A 6,739-nucleotide genomic window follows, 5' to 3' on the forward strand; every position below is an offset into this window, starting at 1 on the left:
GTTACAGTATTTGCATTTCCAAGCTCCCACACAGGGTTCCCATCTACATTTACATCTGTGTCGGGTGGAGTCGCGGGAGACAAGCACTCACGGCATTGTGGTCAGCAAGTCTCGTTTATTGTAATAATCTACACATACCTATAGTACTACTAATTAGCTCATACATATTGCAAAAGCTGAGCTCCGTATTGGTGGGAGCTATTCCATGAGATCTGCAAACATAGGGGTCTTATTTTCCTCTTCCATATGGTTTCTTTCCGCTTACTTATCTGGACTCACATCCTGTTGTTTATACAACTCCTTGCACAAGGATTTAGTATCCTTGCCAAGTCTGCATCTTTATCAATCCTACTGTGTCATCATGACCTTTGCTTTTTAGCCATTCTTCAGAAAGACTCTCAACACTTCCCCCGTTTTCTTTTTGCATGATCATAGTCATATTGACTGACTTCAAAATTAAATTTTTTACACATGACGTTATACAGCTAAGCATAAGTAAACCAAGAAAAACAATAATTAGCAATAGCATTAAAGATTTGATCACACTTTTCATCCATCCTTCTAAGCCCATCCACTCTGTAAGTCCTTCTAATCTGAAAAATCCGGAGTCCTTTTTTATCTTTTGGGAGTGTTCAATCAAATTCTTAATTTCGGCGTGGATGGACTTAGAATGATCCTCAAGATCCATGCAGCACATTCCTTCAAAGTCTTCACAGCCATGGCCGTGGGCTAAGAGTAAAAAATCTATAGCCGCTCTATTTTGAAGCAGGGCGTGTTGGACTGAACTCAGGTCTTCTGCAAGTTCAGACAACACTCGGCTGGTACCGTTTGCTTGTTTAACTACCCAACATGTCAGTTTTTCTAAGTGACAATGGGCTCATGCCGCAGCTGCACCAGGAACAAAAAGGGAGGTAAAAAGCACTTCTAATTTGCTCCACAGCGTGAGGTCATCCTCACAATCAGATGTTATAGTTTCTGCTAAAGACCTCTTCCATCGTATTCGGTGTGTAGCATTAGGATGGTGCTGTGGAAGTGCAAGACTCAGTTGGCCAAAGGTACAGGGCCCGCCTATAGGCTTGGATGGGATACCTGACCAGGCACGATTCCCACAAATTAGGAAAAACCCTCTGGGTAACTTTCGAGGGAAAAACGTTCCAGGGGCTGCAAGAGATCGATTTCTCACGGTAACGTTGCACCATTCTAAGTCCCACTGTGAAACATTGCCAGCAGGATTAATCCAGGTGGGGTTGGATGTATTCATTTGACAGCCACCAAGGCTGCCCTCTTGGCATAAATTGCGTGAACTATTAATATAGATACAGGCTGTAGCGTTAAGGGAATCAACTAGTTCTATTTCTTTTGGCTCAGGGCCCACCGGGAGTCTATCATCCCAGATATCATAGTCTAGTAGGCCATGAGTAATATTTTTTGTGGAATTCAACTGCCAAATAGGTTTGAGCTGCTTCTGGGTCTCGATTACAAAGTTGCGCCATGTATTATCTGTTAATGGTACTCCAACTAAGCATGTCAAAAATGGAGTACTGGGTGTGGCTAAGGAGGCACAGAATGTTGTGGTGTTTAATTCGCGTGCCAAGGAGACCCAGATATTATCTCTAGGGTCAAACACCTTAGGAGGGTAGGGAAGGTTGTGACCCATTACTGAGCCTGCGATTAGCAGCACGATGCTTAAACCGCTGGCAAACATGATCCCACTTTCTTGGTTCAACTTGCCACTGAATGGGGACCCCAATATTTAATTGGCAGGAGGATTGCAAAACTACAGAGTAACTATCTGCTAGGATCTTTTTTGCTAAATGCTGTACCGACCACGCAAGTTCTCGCAGTCTCAGATCCTCAAGATTTTCAACTAATTGCAAACTGTCAATGATATTTTTGCCTGTGAGTTGTACCAATGCTCCTTGAGCCGTCTCACGGTGCCAGTGAAAACTGCAAGACTGACACCAAAACCCTTCTGATAGATGTCGCTGGTGGACCCACCACTGTAAATTACAACCTCCGCAAAACAATCTTACCCACGCCTTATGATTACTACAATTACATGCAAAGCAAGCAGATTGGCAAAAGCGTATAAAGTGTCTCTGCAGATGTGGAAGGAGATGATCTTCTATCTCCTGTTCAGATTCCACAAGGAAGGTAACGCGAAACCGTTGCTCAACTTCCTGCAGGATTTGTGAGATCTTCCTCTGTACTCTCCTTGCCTTCCTCTGTTGTGGGTTGCTCATCAGTGACAACAGGCTTAGTCCATTTGGCTGGAACCCATAGGGGACCTGTCGGAGTGGACACACATAAATAACCTCTTCCCCAGTACAAGGTTTTTACAGGATCCTGCCAAAGTCCTGTCTTGGGGTCTTTGTAGCGCACCCAAGGCATGGGCGTCGGGGGTTGAGGATAGGTAAAATGAACAATGGCAGGAGGCACTTCTTTGTCACCGAACACACAAAGGTGATTTAGGACAAAAAGGCATTTTTGTAATTTGTCATGCGGGTTGGACAAATCAGGATATTTCTGCAAGTATGTTTTGAGGGTGCCATGTGCCCTCTCTACAATAGCCTGACCTGTGGGCGAGTGGGGAATGCCTGTTTTGTGAGTAATATTCCAATTTTGCATATATCTGTCAAAGCGTGCACTGCTATAAGCGGGGCCATTATCAGTTTTGATTATTAAAGGGACTCCCATAACTGCTATACAGCTATTCAAATGACGTTCGACATGTCTCGCTTGTTCTCCTGTCTGAGCCGTAGCCCATATGAAATGACTGTATGTGTCAATTGACACATGAACATACTTCAAGCGCCCAAAACTGGGGACATGTGTAACGTCCATTTGCCATATTTCATTGGCTTTAAGTCCTCAAGGATTGACTCCTATGCCTAAACCGACTCCAGTATTGTGAAAACTACATAACGGACATGCTTTTACTATGGCACGTGCGTCACGTAAGGGGATATGGAAATCTCTTACTAATCCTTTTGCATTTTGATGAAACATACTGTGACTTTCTCGAGCCCTAGTATTTTTGGGAACATTCTGACTGAGTGATACGATCTGATCTGCTCTCTCATTGCCCTCTCCTAAGCCTTCTTGCCACTTATGGCTACGTATATGGAGAATTGCATAAGGGTGAGATCTGTTCCGCAGCGCACGTTTTAGCTGTAATAACAGATCAAAAAGTCGCTGTTTTTTCACTTCTTTGATGACAGCGTCCTCAATTCTAGAAACAATTCCCACAACATAAAGAGAGTCTGAAACGACATTGAGGGGTTCCGAAAAATGAAGGGCAGCCCACAGTACTGCTACAAGTTCTAAGGTTTGTAATGTATCAGTAGGGGTAGCTGCGATCTTATGGTGGCACCATTGTTGATTATAGTGCCAAACAACGGCAGCTGTCCTGGTTCTGCGTCCGGCATCAGTAAAAACTGTCAAGGCATCAGGGATAGGCCCTTGGTGTTGCAGCGGTTTGGATATCCAGGCCCAGCTTCCCAACCAGTTAAGTGATTTTGGAGCTAATGGGCCGGTGCGAACTTCTGCTCCAGAAGAGAGCAAGGCTTCAGTGAGTCGTGAGGAGTTGAGTAGGTACCAGTCCAAAGTAGGTTTTTCCATGGGGAGGTTAATAACTGCAGGTTCAAGGCCACTAATTTCCCAGGTGCGTAGGCGTCCTTTCTTTAAAAGAGTTGCCAAATTTTCAATCTTTGGAGTGACTGTTTTTCTTTGCTGCAAGGGGGGCGAGATCCATTCTAAAACGGAAATGTCCCCCGTTTTCTTTTGCTGTGTAATAGCTCCTAAGAGATGTTCTCCACTGTTCCAGACAGTTAAGGATAGGGGGGTATCGGGGTCTAGACGGTCGACAAAGCCTCTGGGGATGCAGGATGTAATTTGCTGCAAGACTTTAGACTGTTGCGGCGTAAGCGTCACAGGAGTACATGGGTCTGTGCCCTTTAGCAAAGGACGTAGCTGTTCCAATAGCATGTTGGGAATTCCTGTAACAGGTTTAAGCCATTGCAGGTCTCCTAGAAGTTTCTGGGCCTCATTTAGGTTTGAAATAGATGCTTGAATATGTAACTTCTGAGGTTTTATTCTCTGAGCGGTAATAGTCCATCCTAGATATTTCCATGGAGTAGAAACTTGTATTTTGTTGGGTGCCACAACAAGGGACCAAGCAGCCAAGGAGGCAACAATAATTTGCATCTGGGCAGGGGTGAAAGGATCCTTTTGAGCAAAGAGGATGTCGTCCATGTAGTGATAAATAATGGCATCAGGCATCTGTCTCCGTAAGGGTTGTAAGGCAGCATCAACATACAGTTGGCACAAAGTAGGTGAGTTTTTCATCCCTTGTGGCAATACAGTCCATTCAAATCGCCTAGCTGGTTCTCCTTTATTCAGGGCAGGTAAGGTAAAGGCGAAGCGCTTGGTGTCATCTGGATGCAATGGAATAGTGAAAAAGCAGTCCTTGAGATCTATAATTAAAAGAGGCCAGTTTTGGGGCAACATAGCCGGATTGGGGAGACCAGGTTGTAGCGCCCCCATAAATTCCAACGAATTCGACGAATGTGACCGGGTGTCTCGCAGCGCTAACACTTCATGCGGTCACCTGGAGCTGGGCGGGGACGTGCTGCTGCCGCTTGGAGAGGAGCAAGGGCTGCCATAACCTGATTTTGAGAGCTGATAGCCTGTTCTTTAAGCCCTTCACCTAATTTTTCTAAGGCTTGTACTAAGAATAGTTGCGAGCCAGTGGGCATGGTCGCAGCTTTTTCTAAAAGTTGCTGGACAGTCCAATCCCCTGGAGTGGAAGTAATAAGGGCATGGGTGGCCTGATTGCCATTTTGTAAAAGGCATTGTTTAAGCAACGGGTCATGCATATGCTCTTGAACCCCAGCTTTTGAAATAGCTTCCATAACTTTGTCAACAAAAGAGCCTAGAGACTCCTCTCTGCCTTGTTTAATGCTCATATACATTGGGATTCCACCTGGGGCTCGGACCTTATCCATGGCTTTCTTAGCAACTGCCATAGCTTCCCGTAGCTTGGCAGGTCCTAGTGCCGCTTGAGCTTCTACTCTCATGTGATCCCCTTCACCCATGAGCTCAGCTACTGTAACACCTGTCAAGGGATCTGCCGCTGGCCTGGGGACAGCAGCAGTAATAGCGGCTTCCTCCCTCCAGCGAGCCTCAAAAAGCAGTCGCTGATGCGAGGTATACGTGAGCTTAGTAATGCCTTTAATGTCAGCAGGAAGAAGGGTAAAAGCGTTAAAAATATAATCAAGCATCTGTTTAACTGGTTCACTGGTGACACCGTAATTCCCCACCGTTGCTCTTAGCTGCGCTAACAGCTTCCAATCAAGGTTAGTCACCTGCGCAACATTGCCGCCCCCTTGTGGATTCGGGACAAATAAAACAGGGAACGCCATGCTGTCTTGCGCAGCCGCTAACATATCAGAATCACCCTTTTGTAAGCCATCACGAGCAACCGCAGCCCAGAGTTCTCTATGGCCCCTAGCCATGGCCTCCGCGAGGTCAGACTCTGCCCCAGGGACAGGCTTAGGGCTAACAAAGGGGTTTCGCGAATGAGAACAGTCCGGCGGAGACGAGTGAGGCAAGCGCGGTGGAGGAGCAGGCTGCGGTGGCTCCCGAGCCGGCTCGAGCGGCGGGGGGGGCCACGGCAGAGCAGGCTGCGGCAAGGAAGGCGTAGGAGGAGTAGGAGGTGGGGGGAGGGGAGGCGCGGAAGGCGACTCAGAGGCAAGAGCCTCAGGCGGTACATGAACCGCAGCAAAGGTGGGGGGATTAGGTGGGCCAGAGAAAACAGAGGCACTGTGATCGCCATAATGACGGTTCCGATCCTGAGCAATCTTAATTTTTTCTGCCGCTTTTTTCTCCGCCTGTACCATTAAAAGTTCATTGTGGACAACTCTCCATAGTTTAGAAATCTTTTTAGCTGGCTTATCGTCATCTAAGACAAGATCCCAGAGTTTATCACCATACGCGCGCCACTGACTTAATTCATGAATGGAGTGGGGATCAGTGAAAAAACTATAAGAGCGCGCATGCGTTAAAAGAACGGGGAGGTCTTTATCAAGATCAATCCCTTTAAAATTACGCTTAAGCAAAAAGGCTTTAAAAAGTTCCTGTGCTGCTTGCCTTTCCATACTTACGGTACCGTTGCTAGCTCTCCAGGCTTCGGCAGCACGTATCGGCGAGCCCGCCTGTGCGGTCGCTCGGGCGCGGAGGTGATAGGCTCGACACAGATTGGCGCTGCGTTTTAGCCGTACGCGACCTCTTTCGCCGTCCTTCTAGCTGCAGGACCCGAACCCAACGCAACTCCCCGTCGCATAAGGGCAACTTCTCCTGTTCGGGCACCAGATGTCGGGTGGAGTCGCGGGAGACAAGCACTCACGGCATTGTGGTCAGCAAGTCTCGTTTATTGTAATAATCTACACATACCTATAGTACTACTAATTAGCTCATACATATTGCAAAAGCTGAGCTCCTTATTGGTGGGAGCTATGCCATGAGATCTGCAAACATAGGGGTCTTATTTTCCTCTTCCATATGGTTTCTTTCCGCTTACTTATCTGGACTCACATCCTGTTGTTTATACAACTCCTTGCACAAGGATTTAGTATCCTTGCCAAGTCTGCATCTTTATCAATCCTACTGTGTCATCATGACCTTTGCTTTTTAGCCATTCTTCAGAAAGACTCTCAATACATCTGCAAGTTGGTTGGAT

At 46.6% G+C, this 6,739-nt stretch overlaps 1 long non-coding RNA gene across 1 annotated transcript; it reads right to left on the reverse strand.

Moving 5' to 3' along the window:
• Positions 1 to 265: 265 nt before the first annotated feature.
• Positions 266 to 5,448, reverse strand: LOC125321126. The gene is made up of 2 exons (XR_007201464.1): positions 4,319 to 5,448; positions 266 to 2,288 (listed from the first exon to the last, which is right to left on the reverse strand). It is a non-coding gene; the product is annotated as an uncharacterized LOC125321126 (long non-coding RNA).
• Between the last annotated feature and the right edge of the window lie 1,291 nt (positions 5,449 to 6,739).

Source organism: Corvus hawaiiensis, unplaced genomic scaffold (assembly GCF_020740725.1).
Source record: "Corvus hawaiiensis isolate bCorHaw1 unplaced genomic scaffold, bCorHaw1.pri.cur scaffold_87_ctg1, whole genome shotgun sequence".
Lineage (NCBI taxonomy): Eukaryota > Metazoa > Chordata > Aves > Passeriformes > Corvidae > Corvus > Corvus hawaiiensis.